Here is a 16,179-nt window from a genome sequence, read left to right on the forward strand (position 1 = left end):
AAATCCAAATTAAAAATAAAAATTTATCCCTTCCTCAGGACCTTTGTTCCCTTGGTCACTCGAACTCACAATCTTAAGGTTCAAAGTGAAGGGTACTCATCTGAGCAACTCTCTATTGTCAAAAAAAATTAATAAATTAAATTAAAAAAATACGCTCTAAATCTGTCTTGGGCACAATTATTTTCACATAGTAAGAGAGAAGTCCTCTTTAGGATGTGAAAATCCTACCTATTGAGCATTCTTATCATTATATATCGCTATTAGTTGGTTCTTAGCTTTATAGATCAATAAATTTATACGTTTAATGAACCATGTTGTATATACAAAGGATGTCTTTTAATACATGTCTCATCTTTTCAGTTAAGATCTTGGTTTTTTTTTTGCGATCAACTTATTGAAAATTTTAAGTGATATCTCACATATCTCAGCTTTGACTCTCTTCATTAAGTTACTATAGTTATATTTTTCATTCTCAACTTTTCAGTCTTTCGGTCAGTTCTTGCTTTACATACCAATACATTTAATATATTGACGTTCCTTTGAGCTATATCATTTTATGATATAGTCCCAATGCTAAGATTCAGGCCTATAGTCAGATGTTCCACTAAGTTCTTCTCACTCAACTTGTAGTGAGTCCTCCTTACATACATAGGATTTAGTTATTGTTGATCGGTATAGTCATTTCAAATTCCTTGTCATGACTTTTTGCTCTAACTAATCTCTCACAACCTTTATGGATTTCATGAATAGAATGTTCGAATTATACCTCAACGTGATCGTAATTACCTTCATCGACAATAGTCTAATTTACTCCCTAATTAGGAGGTACATACTTGCCATCTTAGAATTGTACTTCAGACACTCAAGGATCATGAGTTATGTGCTAAATTTTCTATGTGTGAGTTCGAGTTCAAATATGTGACACTCCTTAGTCATATTGTTTCTAGTGGGGATATTTAGATTGATTCCTATAAGATTGAGGCAGTGAAAACTTGACCTAGATCCACTACTTCGACAGATATTAGAAGTTTCCTAGGATTGACCGGTTATTATAAGAGGTTCCTAGAGGTTTGTTTTGTCTATTTTTACCCCAATGATCAACTACCTCTTACCGAGTTTGTGTATAATAACAGTTACAACTCTAGCATTTAGATGAAACAATAGTTCAAGGTAGATGAAGTCGCATTGATAGGTCTAGACTTAGTTCACCAAGTTCTGAAAAATTTTAAGTTCATTCTGGAGTGATTGAAAAATGCTTAAAATCGACAGAAATCTTACTTTAACGTGAGGCAGTGAGATTAGGAATTTGAGGTAGAAGAATGAGTTCTCTTGAAGGTTTTGCCTATGATGGGTGTCATGCGATTTGTTAAAAAAGTAAAACTTAGTCCCCAATTTATTAGCCCCTACCGTATTGAGAATTGAATTGAGAAAGTAGCTTATGAATTACTGTCACTTAAGGAATTGATATTCGTACATCATGTATTTATGTCTCTATGCTAAAGAAGTGTGTTGGAGATCCTTTACTCATCGTTCCAATATAAAGTGTTAGGGTGAAAAACAACTTATCATATGAAGAAGCACCGATTGAGATCAATCATGGATTGTCAGGTTCGCAAGTTAAAGAACTAAAGAGGTAGTGTTAACTAAGATCTTAGGGAGGAATCAATTAGTATACTTAAATTTTGCCTACCATATCTTTAACCCCAATTTCTGCTTCAAGTTCACTACTATTAAATATAAATAGCGCCTCTATACATACCTCTTCAACTAGCATTAAGCCACTTACTACTCTCTCATATTTATTTATTAGTAACTCTCAACTTCCTCAACAATGGCTTTCTCCATACATTCTTCTTTCTTCTTCTTCGTATTATTATTAAGCTTTTGCTTCCATGGGGATTTCGCCTATTATGGAGGCTGGCAAAGTGCTCATGCCACCTTCTATGGAGGGAGTGATGCTTCTTGTACAATGGGTATGTCCAAAAGCTTTATAATTTCCATCCTATGTTATACCTTTGATGAAAGACTTTTGAATTTTGCAGTTTTATCATGTGTATACATGATATATCAAAATGTTAATTTGAATGTTGTGGTGCTTAACATGTCACGTAATAAGATGTTGTAATTAAAGAGTTATACTAAATACGAAAAATGATGTTTTCGAAAAATTAGATCAAACTACCAATAATGAAAGTAGTAAGGCACAAAAATTGAAGCAAAGAAACTGTGAATGATTAAGTTCTTGATAAACAAACGTAATTCAGATTTAATTATCGTCACTGAAAAAGTATTTTACATATACACACTAATAATATAAATAATTTTAACCTATTGGTGCATTTTTACTCGTTATTACCAGGTAACATGTGTCACGCCCCGAGCCTACACCCTGGGTGGGACTGGCACTCGAGAACCATTGTTGGCCCCAAGCGAACCCTTGGCCTGACTTACTTACACAGCGGAAGACTTAATTCAACAAAGACAAGTCTATGTAATAAACTAGAATGTTATAATGGAATATTCAACTTGGCCATTAAGGCAAACTCAAGTCTTAACATAAGATAATGACAATAAAAAGACTAAAGAACTAACATTTGACTGTCTATGAAGCCTCTAAAACAACTGGGATGGATGTCGGGACAAACCCCACGACATCCTAATGAACTAATAAAATAACTTAAAACAATAAAAATGAGTCCTCTGGAATGCAAGGAGGCTCACCAACTGACTCTGGAGTGCTCACTGGATCAACGATGCGCTGGATGCCGATCCTAGTTACCTGTGTCTGCATCATAATAAGATGCAGGCCAACTGGCATTAGTACATTGAATGTACGAGTATGCGAGTTGGAGTGTTAAACACAACATAGGCTTGAAAAAAATCTGAAGAACTTACCTGGCTCGACTCAACTCAACAAAACTGAACTTATTTCAATATAAAGCAGTTTTAAACAAGTGCAATATAAAGAAAAGTTGTTTAAAACATGATGTCAACTCTGTGTATGCAAAGATACATATAACTCTGAGATGTATGTAAAAATACAAATAAACTGTGTAATTAAGAATACAATTACTTTTGTGGGAGTTTCTCTAACCGACAACCATTACGTAAGAGCTATTGTGATGATACAACGTTTTGCCTCACGCTGCCAGGGCCGTCCTATACCTTGCCGAGGGTATAGAACCTGAACTACTAAGTGGATCCACTAGTCTATGCTAAAAGGCACTAAAGGAATCATCTAAAAAGTATGACCATTTTCTACCCATGATGGCTACATGGTTTATGGGGGGTTGTGAGTTGTCTGAACTCTCCCCCATATCAGTGCTCAATACTACTGCCAAAAATGTGATATTAGCTCTTATGTTTAAAAATATCTCTCTTTCTGTGATTTGAGTTAATTGCTCAAAAACTTAGCTCAAAGGCTATCTTGGAAATCATAGTTTTCTCTCTTGCTTGATTTAGAAAGTGTTTACTCTTTTATGAAAACTAGCTCAAAGGCTCTTTGGAAATCAAGGTTTCCTTTCTTGTTTAAATGTGAAAACATTTTACTCTTTGGGAATACATAGTCCCGATATACTTCTTTTGAAGAAATGAACTCAACTCTTTACTCTTTGCTTAACTTGAAACTTAAGTCTTTAAACAAAGTTAAAACGTTTGTGAAAGACTTTTGAAAACTTTATAAAACTTCTCTTGACTTGACTCTTACTTCTCTTGACTTTGATCTTAACTTTCCTTGAATTGGATTATGGATTCAAGGTACATGATCTCATGTTTATGGACGATTTCATGATGTTTAGATGTACCTTAGAGTGTTGGAATCAACTAGAAAACATAGGTACATTACTAGGGAACAAGTACGAAAAGGTGGGGAAGAAATGGGAAGGACTGGCGTTCCTGACGCTCTGAGAAGCGCGGGGAGCTAGAGGGAAAAGATCAGAGACTGCCCTGGGGCACGCTGTCTGGCGCGACGCCCCACCCTTTTCCCCAGGCGTTTGACGACTTTTCTTGCTCGTTTTTCATCTCTAAACTTCAATGGTTCTTTTCCCAAACACTTAGAATCATCTATACCCTCAATATGCATCAAATTCTACTCGAAAACACAACTAAAAACATGAATCAATCTAAAGAAAACTCCAACAACACAACCCACAAGAATTCAAACGAATATCATCAAGAACTCAAGGATTTACTTTCAAATCTAATAAACTTAGCTGAAATTGAATCATTATTGGTGCATGGGTGAACTAAACCAATGCTATGTGATCTCACATACCTCGTAGGGATCACCCCTTGACGAAATCCACAAGCTAAACTCGACGATCTTGTTTTCTCTTCTCCTTTCTTCTCTTTTCTTCTCTCTCCAAGCCCTAGCGTGAAATTCACTTTTTCTAAACTGACTAAAATCTAAATTTACCCCAATTAAACTCCTAAAAATGAATTAATTAAGTTGGGTAAGGAAAAGACCAAACTACCCTTCTAAAATCTGGTTTTAGACTTTCCTTATTCGAACAGTCCAACTTCCAAAGGGCATAACTCACTCATAAGAATTTGGAATCGCACAAACTCGGCGACGTTGGAAAGATAATTCCAAGAGATTTCCTACCATATCTGGAAGTACACCTAACTCATCCTGAGCTAGGAGTTATGGCCGTTTGAAGTTGACCAAAAACTCACTTTTCCTAACTTAACAAAATTTCCAGATTTTCATTCTTTCCAAAAATGACTATTTCCAATTATTAGCTTCTTCCTAGTTATTTCAAATTGCGAGATGTTACAACGTGTCTTAATTTCCAAATTAAAAATCTCATTTTTTTTATGGACGGCTTTTAGTGCTAGAAGTTAAATGGGATAATACATAAGCATGCATTTTAACATCGATGTATTTCAATTTGGACGTGCACAGGTAGCCACTTAAGCTTGCATAAAATTGAACAAATAGACATGTACATCCTATGTGACATACTACACACAAGATGCCACGTAGATGCAAATGTGTCTACTTATTCAACTTTATACATAGAAATTTAAGTGTGATGCAAGCTGAAGCCAAACTAAATGACACGTTTATCTATTATGTCAAATTAAATTGACTAACAAAAACTTCATGTGTTTGGGACATGCATGCATGTAGGGGGTGCTTGTGGTTATGGCAATTTGTATAGCCAAGGATATGGAACCAACACAGCAGCACTAAGCACAACACTATTCAACAATGGCTGGACCTGTGGTGCTTGCTACGAGCTCACTTGCAGCAACGACGCACCATGTTACCTTGAGGCTACTATTACTATTACTGTTACAACCACAAATTTTTGTCCACCAAATCCATAACGGTGGATGGTGCAATCCTCCGCGCGAGCACTTCAATTTGGCTGAGCCAGCCTTCTTGCAAATAGCTCAATACAGAAAAAAATATTTAATGATATAAATCAAATACTACTTTCCACTATTACCCTTTTGATTATTTTGATATTAATCTCCTAGAAAAAGGTAAAGTAGTTAAGAACCTCATTAAACGAAGGGTAAACATGAAAAAAGTTCAACAATTCTCTTGAACTTTGAATAATTCACATATTTTAAACTAGAATAAGTGTCAAAAACACATCTAAAATATCTTTTTTTTTTAGTTTCAAACCTGAACTATTGAGAGAGTGTGGATTTCATACTTAAACTATACTCCATCCGTTCTTTTTTATATGTCATCCTTACTATAAATAATTGGTCCATAATACTTGTCATTTCATAAATCAATGCATAAATTACAACATTCTTCCTACTATCCCATTGATAGTTAATTAGTCTTGAAAATAGATATTTGACTAACATAGGAAAACTAATAAGTAATTAATGTTCATTGTAATTACTTCATACACTAATTAATTACTCGCACCATTGCATTACTCTATAAAATTTGATTTTGGAACAAAAATCTCAACAAACAAATTAAAAATAAAAAATGGATTTATTTATTATTTATTGAAAAGTTGACTTCAGAAAAACATTAAATAGGGGTAGAATTGTAAACTTACTTAGTTTCTTTAATGCAAGTGAAATCTAAAAAGGTGACATATAAAAAGAAACGAAAGGAGTAACTTATTAGTTTGAGAAACTTAGACTCTCAATAGTTTGGTAGAAACTCAAAAAATGAGAATAATTTAGGTGTGTTTTTGACATTTACCTCTTCAATTATTTCTAAATATGTAAATGTATCATTTTTTTAAGGGCAAACTAAAAAATGTGCTATGTAAAATGTTAAAAGTTGTACAACATCATCCACTATTATTTAGTTTGACTAAGTCTGCAGTATGGCTATATTTAAGCTTTCAGTTGGTATTTATTTTCTTTTAACTCGTGATAGTTTTTCCTATTTGTAGTATTGCAGAATTATGTTCCTAATGTTTAGGTGAGTTGGTTTAGTGGAATTACATTAGTGGTTTAGTGGGAATATAATTCCACAACATGTAAACCTATATAAGGCTACAAAGCCTATTGAATAATATATCCAGTAACAATCTCTGCAATAGATTTTGGTTCTCTTTTATTCTTCCTGTTATTTCTTTTTTCAACTATTGGCTTCTCTATCAAGTTATGTTCTTCATTTGGTATCAAGAGCCAGGTTGTTCCTTGGGAGATCATTTACTTTAGTTTTTTTTTTAGACTTTTGTTGCTGACACAATGACAGACTTACAAGCTGTCAGCGGAGTGAAAAAGCTCAACAACAGCAATTACAGTGCATGGTCAACTTGCATAATGTCTTATATGCAAGGGCAAGATCTGTGGGAGGTTGTCAACGGTAGCGAGGTGACACAACCAGCAACAGAAGATGCAAACGGCACTCTGCGAAAGTGGAAGATAAAAGCTAGTAAGGCTATGTTCGTTTTGTAAAAAATGGTCGAAGAGGATGTGCTAGAGCACATACGAGACACCACCACCCCAAAGCAGGCTTGGGATACATTCGCCAATCTATTTTCAAAGAAAAATGATACAAGGCTCCAACTCTTAGAGAGTGAATTACTCTCGATAGGACAATGCAATATGACAATTGCACAATACTTTCATAAGGTGAAGATGTTATGTCGAGAGATTTCAGAGTTAGATCCACAAGCTCCAATTGGAGAGACGAGGATGAAGCGGATCATAATCCATGGTCTGAAGCCTAAATATAGAAGCTTCATTGCTGTTGTACAAGGATGGCAAAATCAACCATCACTTGTAGAATTTGAGAATTTGCTAGCAGGTCAGGAAGCCTTAAATAAGCAAATGAGCGGAGTCTCTCTTAAAGGAGAAGATGAAGCACTCTACGTCAACAAAAGCAGAGGGAACTCCAAGCAGTACAACGCCGATGGATCAAAAAGAACTGATGATAAGTCAAAAAGTCATCAAGGAGAAGGAAGCTCTCGTCCAGGGGGAAGTTCGAAAAATAATTGGGGCAACAACAAGAGGTTTAAAGGGAAATGTCATAACTGTGGGAAGAAGGGACATAAAACCAATATTTGCTGGTTCAAAAAGAGGACTGTTGAAAGCAACGCTGCTGCTACCTCCGGTCCAAAGGAAAATAGTGAAGATGATTGGGATGCTGAAGCATTCTTTGCTATAGAACAAGAAGAGCTAGCTCTTACAGTAACAACCTCTAAACAAATTGACTATGAGAATGACTGGATTGTTGACTCGGTATGCTCAAACCATATGACTGGTGACAAAAAGAAGCTGCAAAATTTGTTTGAGTACAAGGGAAGTCATGAAGTCGTGACAGCAGATGACACAAAATTAGCGATAGCTCACACTGGTAAGACTATTGTATCTCCAAATAGTTGTGTTGATCCGATGTTGCTTCAAAATGTTTATCATGTCCTAGGTATGAAGAAAAATCTTCTTTCAGTAGCTCAATTGACATCTTCGGGTCATTATGTTCTATTTGGTCTGCAAGATGTAAGAATATACCGTGATCTTGAGGTTAAAGAAGAGCCAGTGATGAAGGGGCAAAGGTTAAACTCTATTTATGTAATGTCGGCAGAAACCGCATATATAGACAAGACAAAGAAGAATAAGACGGCAGACTTATGACACATGCGGTTGAGTCACGTTAGCTACTCTAAACTAAGTGTCATGATGGAAAAATCAATGCTGAAGGGTCTTCCAAAACTTTCAGTAAGGACAGATGTTATATGTGCGGGTTGCCAGTATGGTAAAACACATCAGTTGCCGTATGAGGAGTCAAAATATAAGGCCAAGGAACCATTAGAGTTAATTCGCTCTGATGTATTTGGACCTGTCAAGCAACTCTCTGTTGGTGGGATGAAATATTTGTTAACCTTCATTGATGATTTCTCTAGGTATGTATGGATTTATTTTTTGAAGGAAAAGTCTGATACATTTTCAAAATCCAAAGAATTTAAAAAGGTTGTTGAAGCAGAAGTAAGCAAGAAAATTATTTGCCTGCGAACTGACAATGGTAGGGAATACACCTCATATGAATTCTCTGAATTCCTTCAAAAGTATCAAATACGTCGTTAGCTCACATGTCCAAATACAACACAACAAAATGGTGTAGCAGAAAGAAAGAATAGACACCTAGCATAAATTTGTCGGAGCTTGCTTCACGCAAAAAATATTCCAAGACAATTTTGGGCAGAAGCTATGAAAACTGCAGCTTTTGTGATCAATAGAATTCCTCAACAAAGGTTAAGTTTTCTTTCACCTTTTGAGAAGTTATGGAATATGAAACCTTTAGTTAGCTATTTTCGTGTTTTTGATTGTGTATGCTATGTATTTGTACCTAACCATTTACATAGCAAGATGGACAAAAAGGCTATTAGGTGTATCTTTGTAGGGTATGATAGTCAACGAAAAGGGTGGCGTTCTTATGACCCAAGCACGGGAAAGTGTTACACTTCTCCGAATGTGATATTTGATGAAGTTTTTTCATGGTGGTCTTCAAATAAGGAGACGCTGCCAGATTCAAACGTTCTCAAAGATATATTGGACTCGTCTCATATCCAATTGAGTTTAGATGAAGCTGAAGATGAAGCTAATGAAGATACCGTTGAAGAAGGCGTGACTCAAAATCCTTGGCAAACTGGTTTGTACCAACAACCAGGTGAAGACGAGCTAAATGGAGAAAACACACCCCCATCTCTTAGAAGGTCATCTAGGATCAAAAAGCTTAATCCAAAGTATGCCAATGCTGCCATAGTAGAAGAAGAAAATGAAAAAGAACCAAAGAGTTTTGAGGAAGCATTCCAAAATCTGAAGTGGATTAAAGCTATGAAGGAGGAGATTGATGCGCTAGAACTAAATCAAACTTGGGAGCTCGTGGTAAAGCCAAGAGATGTCAAACCTATTTCTTGCAAATGGATTTACAAGATAAAATGTCACACAAATGGGTCAATTGAAAGGCACAAAACTCGTCTTGTAGCCCGAGGCTTTTCTCAGCAATATGGACTAGATTATGATGAAACATTTAGTCCAGTGGCTAAGCTTACTACAGTCCAGATCATACTTGCACTTGTTGCCAGTAAAAATTGGAACTTATGGCAGATGGACGTAAATAATGCATTTTTGCGCGGAGAGTTGGATCGGGAGATCTACATGTGTCAACCAATGGGCTTTCAGAGTCAAGCTCATCCTGAGTATGTATGTAAGCTTCGAAAAATGCTATATGGGTTAAAGCAAGCGCCAAGGGCATGGTATGGTAAGATTTCTGAATTTCTTACTCATAGTTGTTATTCTGTAGCACCGGCAGATTCCAGCTTGTTTGTGAAAGTTGTTGGAAAGAAACTAGCTATTGTGCTAGTATATGTGGATGATCTAATCCTAACAGGAGACTGTGAAGAAGAAATTCTTCTAACAAAGAAGAATTTGTCAGTTCGCTTCCAGATGAAGGAACTTGGACAACTCAACCATTTTCTTGGCTTGGAGGTTGATTGTAATGAAGAAGAAATTTGTTTGCATCAGAAAGGATATTCTAAAGATCTATTGAAGAAGTTTGGAATGTTGAATTGCAAGCCAATATCAACACCATTGGAGCCAAATGCCAAGATGTGTGCACATGAAGGAAAAGACTTAGCAGATGTTACGATGTATCGACAATTGGTAGGTAGTTTGATTTATTTAACTCAGACTCGACCTGATATTTCTTTTGCAGTTGGTGTGATGAGTCGCTACATGAACAATCCAAAGAAGTACTATATGGAGGCTGTTCAGCGAATACTAAGATATGTGAAAAGTACAATTGACTATGGTCTTTTGTACAAGAAAGGTGAAGAATGCAAGTTGGTCGGATATTGTGACTCTAAAGAAAGGTGAAGAATGCAACTGGCTATATGTTTAAGCTCGAAGCTGGAGCGATTTCTAGGTGCAGCAAAAGGCAACCAACTGTGTCGCTGTCAACAACAGAAGCAGAGTATAGGGCAGCAGCAGTTGCAACTCAAGAAAGTACGTGGCTTATGCAGTTGATGAAGGATTTACACCGACCAGTTGGCTACTCAGTTACCTTGAACTGTGACAATCAATCAGCGATTTGCTTGGCTAAAAATCCTGTTTTTCATGCTAGGACGAAGCACGTGGAAATACATTACCACTTCATCAGGGAAAAAGTGTTGCAAGGAGAGATTGACTTGGAGCATATCAAAATTGAGCAACAAATTGCAGACATGTTCACAAAAGGCTTAAGTGTCAATAAGTTTGAAAGTTTATGTCAACAGCTAGGCATGGTTAAAACTGGAGCTGATGTCGAGAGGGGGTGTTAAAAGTTGTACAACATCAGCCACTATTATTTAGTTTGACTAAGTCTGCAGTATGGCTATATTTTAGCTTTTCAGTTGGTATTTATTTTCTTTCAACTCGTGATAGTTTTTCCTATTTTGTAGTATTGCAGAATTATGTTCCTAATGTTTTAGGTGAGTTGGTTTAGTGGAATTACATTAGTGGTTTAGTGGGAATATGATTCCATAACATGTAAACCTATATAAGGCTACAAAGCCTATTGAATAATATATCCAATAACAATCTCTGCAAAAGATTTTGGTTCTCTTTTATTCTTCCTGTTATTTCCTTTTTCAACTATTGGTTTCTCTATCAAGTTGTGTTCTTCATAAAATAGGATAGAGGGATTAGGGGTTACCATTTTTATAAAGTCACCAATTATTGTTTATCATTGAAATTTACTTTATACTAACCTATAAGTGACCTAGTACTAAAAAAACAAAAAAATATACCATATGAGTACATATAACTCAAAAACTCATTATAAGTAACTACCTATAATCAGTAGAATTAGCATAACCTAATTAATAAGGCAAGTAACCTTAAATTGGAGTTTAAGTTGCACTAATAGTATACACATTCTATTATCTTGTTAGTGGATATAACTTGAATCTCAATTAAAAAAATTATGTCTAGGCACGAAATAATTAGGTGGCATGAAGTTTGTTGATGGTATTTAACAGGGTTCCCTGCAACAAAAAAGGAGGAATAAGGTTTACAATTAATATATGGACACTCTTACTTTAACTTAGTTTTGGTGACAAACGTTGGAGATGTTAATTTAGTCTCTATTAAAGGGTCAGGGTCTGGATGGCAGCCAATTGGGGCCAAAATTGGCAAAGCAATTCATATATGAATGGCCAAAGTCTTTCATTTCAAGTGTCAACAAGTGATGGAAGGACTATTAGAAGCTACAATGTTGCACCACCTAATTGGCAATTTGGACAAACTTTTGAAGGGGTTCAATTTTAATTTCACCAATAAACTTAAGTGAAGAATAGCATTTTGAGTTTTACACTGCAAATGCTATAATCGATCAAATAGTTGATGAATTAATGTTAGTGTACCATATTTTTTAGGGTTGACTATGTAATCAAGTATTAAATTATAGGCATCCATGAAAATAAGTTTGTACTAATCATTTTGTAATCAATTGATGGCAATTGAGAATTTGGTGTTGGCCAATTGTGCTGCTTCATTGTATTCCTCATTACACAATCTAGCTCCTAATGTTCTTTGTGCTGGCAAACATCCTAATAGTAGAACTCCTAAAGAAATTAATTTTCTAATCCTTGTTTTTCTCTTTACATGCCTCATAAGAAATTATAAATAGTAAAGATAGTTTTACTAGTTTACCCAAAAAGAAATTGTTTTGGAACTTTACAAAATTGTTGACAATTTATTTTTAAAAATAATTGTAGTATTTTATTATAATTTAATCAATTAACAAATAATTTAAAATAACTATTTATTATATGGTGATAAATAATATCATTTCTGTCACAAGGTAAAATTTGATTAGGCTTCTGAGTTCTGGGCTACAATTCACAGGAAATGAATTTCTCCAATTAGTTTGTGATGTTTAAGGCCTTATTTTGGAAAATCAGAAGCATCAGTTCTAGTGGTGCTTTTGAAAGACTTCAAAAACCTCATTTCATTGCTTGAAGCGAGCCTTTCCATAAGACTGAACATATTGACAAATATAAAAGATTCTTAGGATTTGATAATGCATATGCCAACTGCAACAGTCAAATCTGGTTATTTTGGAATGATAGCTTGGGATGTAGAGTTGTGGAAGAAAGTGACCAACAAGTTACACGTATGATCAAGTGGATGAATAACGATATCCTTGTCACAAACGTATATGCTAAATGCGATGCTACTCTCAGAGAACCTTTATGTGATAATCTCAAAGACATTGCTGGAATGTATAACTTACCTTGGTACATTGTTGGAGATTTTAATTGTATTATAGATCCTGCAGAAAAGAAAGGTGGTACTCCTCACAGAATGTCCAAAAGCTTACCACTTCTCCAATGTATTATGGATTGTGATTTGATAGACCCTGGATATTCAGGATCCACTTTTCTTGGTGTAATGGTTGGCCTACTACCAAGAGAGTATGGCAAATACTTGATAGAGTTCTAGTAAATCATGAGTGGATGAACCTGTTTGATTTTACTTCTGTTGATCATGTTATAAGAACAGGTTCAGATCACTCCCCTATCCTTACTCTGGCAAATTCTACTCAAAGAAATCATGTCAAATATTTCAGATTTCTTGATTTATGGACCGATGAAGAGGCCTTTAAAGAAACCGTGCAACAAGCCTGGAATACTGAAGTTGAGGGTTCCCCTATGTGGAGATTCCATTTGAAAATGAAATATACATGCAAGAAACTATCAGAATGGTCTAGAAACTCTTTTGATCAAGTTTGCGATCTAGAAAAAAAGGTGGCTGAATTTGAGAACAACATCCTTAATGACAACTCAGAGGCTAACAGAAGTTATTTGAATCATGCTAATGCTCTACTCATTAGAGCTTACAAGAAAGAAGAAGCCTACTGGAAACAAAAATCAGGCATTCAATGGTTTGTGGAGGGAGAAAACAATTCCAATTTTTTCCACTTTATTGTAAAAGGTAGGAAAAAGAGATTGTCTCTTAAGAGAATGAGGAAAGATGACAGAACTTGGATTGAGGGTGACGAAGACATTGCCAATGAAGCTATATCCTTTTTCAAAAAACAATTCTCTAAGGAGAATTACGTCGATGACTTTTCTAGTCTTAATTGTATTCCTCAGGTTATTGATGACTATGATAATGATCCATCTAACAGCTAATCCTTCTATGGATGAACTGAAAGACTTGGTTTTCTCTATGAGTTGTCATAGTGCCCTAGGCCCTGATGGGATATCTGGAAAATTCTATCATAGCTGTTGGGATATCATTAAAAATGATCTTTTACTGATGGTTCTTGATTTCTTTGCAGGCAATCAGATTCCTAAGTCCATCACTCACACTTGTTTAATCCTAATTCCCAAAGTGGATAGTCCTCAAAGTTTCACGGAACTAAGACCCATTAGTCTTAGTAACTTCTCAGTCAAAATCATCTCTAAACTTATTAACCAGAGACTTAGCAATCTGATGCACAAGATAGTCTCCCCTAATCAGACTGGTTTCATTAAAGGAAGATCCATCACAGACAATATTATGTTAACCCAAGAAATGGTCCACAACATCAACAGAACTTCCTCTGATGGTAATGTAGTGTTAAAGCTGGATATGGCTAAAGCATACGATAGGGTCTCCTAGGAATATCTCTGTAGAGCTTTGAGACATTTTGGCTTTTCTGAGAGATGGATGGATTGACAGTGTTTGGAGACTAATCACAAACGTTTGGTACTCTGTCAATATTAACGGAGTCAGATTTGGTTTTTTCAATTCCACCATGGGTACCACACAGGGAGATCCTCTTTCTCCATCTCTTTTAATAATAGGAGAAGAATTACTTTCTATAATGATGAATTCTTTAGTACACTCAAATTTTATCCCATTTACTTTTGGCAAAAATGGTCCTAATATCTCTCATCTTTGTTATGCAGATGACACTATTCTATTCTCTTCGTGTGATCCTCACTCACTTAGTCTTCTTATGACTAATCTAGGAAAATATGAGGAAGTCACTGGCCAGCGTTTTAACAAGGATAAATCAGGGTTCTATGTAACTTTCAAAGATGATGATCATAGGATCAACGTCATAAAAGAAATTACTGGATTCAAACATTGTCACTTTCCTATGATATATCTAGGATGTCCCATTTATGTGGGATGAAAAAAAGTGGTCTACTTCAATACCATGGTGGCTAAAGTAGCCAAAAGACTACAAGGGTGGCAAGGAAAATTACTTTCTTATGGTGGAAAGGTTGTTCTTATTAAATCAGTTCTTCAAGCCATACCAATACACTTATTATCAGTTGTTCACCCTCCAAAAATAGTTATCGAGCAGATTGAGAAGATTATTATTAACTTCTTTTGGGGAATGGATGGCGACAGAAAAAAGAAACATTGGTGTGCATGGACTGATTTATGTTTCCCTGTAAGTTAAGGTGGAGCAGGATTTAGATCTCTTAGAGATATATGCAACACATTCTCTGCAAAACTTTGGTGGAAATATAGAACCCAAGATTCTTTATTGAAAGCATTCTTGGATGCCAAATATTGCAAAAAAATTCATCCTGTTACTAAGAAGTGGGCTTCTGGGCAATCTCACCCTTGGAAGAGGCTCATGGATAGCAAAGAGAAGGTGGAACCTCTTATTCTATGGAAAGTTGGCAAAGGAGATGTATCGTTTTGGTGGGATAACTGTTGGGTTTTAACAGGTGTGAATGAAAAATGAAGAGCTGCGACTTTTATGAAGAGTTGTGACTTTGATGAAAAGTTGCGACTTTTATGAAAAGTTGCGACTTTTATGAAAAGTTGCGACTTTTATGAAAAGTTGCGACTTTTATGAAAAGTTGCGACTTTTATGAAAAGTTGCGACTTTTATGAAAAGTTGCGACTTTTATGAAAAGTTGCGACTTTTATGAAAAGTTGCGACTTTTATGAAAAGTTGCGACTTTTATGAAAAGTTGCGACTTTTATGAAAAGTTGCGACTTTTATGAAAAGTTGCGACTTTTATGAAAAGTTGCGACTTTTATGAAAAGTTGCGACTTTTATGAAAAGTTGCGACTTTTATGAAAAGTTGCGACTTTTATGAAAAGTTGCGACTTTTATGAAAAGTTGCGACTTTTATGAAAAGTTGCGACTTTTATGAAAAGTTGCGACTTTTATGAAAAGTTGCGACTTTTATGAAAAGTTGCGACTTTTATGAAAAGTTGCGACTTTTATGAAAAGTTGCGACTTTTATGAAAAGTTGCGACTTTTATGAAAAGTTGCGACTTTTATGAAAAGTTGCGACTTTTATGAAAAGTTGCGACTTTTATGAAAAGTTGCGACTTTTATGAAAAGTTGCGACTTTTATGAAAAGTTGCGACTTTTATGAGAAGTTGCAACTTTTATGAAAAAGTTGTGATTTTTATGAAAAGTTGTGACTTTTATGAAAGGTGGTGACCTTTCCGAAAGATTGTGACTTTTCCAAAGGTTTGTGACCTTTCCGGTAAGGCACAATAAGAACATTTTCACAACTTTACTGTTGTTGAGTGGTTCGCTGACACCACAGTTTTGGGTATCAATACACTGGTGATTGAGATCATTCTATCCCGGGAGGATATATTCCAAATCAAACCTGGGATACTAGAGGGGAATAATTTCCTTAAGGGGACACTGTGCATTCAGTAGGCTTGATCTTCTTTCTGATTTTCCAAATTCTGGTATGTGTTACAGATTTTAGATTTGTGAATTAATTTATGTTCTTC

The 16,179-nt window shown here is 35.4% G+C and overlaps 1 pseudogene; it reads left to right on the forward strand.

Annotated features, from left to right (window-relative positions):
* Nucleotides 1-1,831: 1,831 nt before the first annotated feature.
* LOC102590913 (expansin-A4-like) lies at nucleotides 1,832-11,736 on the forward strand (annotated as a pseudogene).
* Nucleotides 11,737-16,179: the final 4,443 nt, after the last annotated feature.

Source organism: Solanum tuberosum, unplaced genomic scaffold (genome assembly GCF_000226075.1).
Source record: "Solanum tuberosum cultivar DM 1-3 516 R44 unplaced genomic scaffold, SolTub_3.0 scf00245, whole genome shotgun sequence".
Classification (NCBI taxonomy): domain Eukaryota; kingdom Viridiplantae; phylum Streptophyta; class Magnoliopsida; order Solanales; family Solanaceae; genus Solanum; species Solanum tuberosum.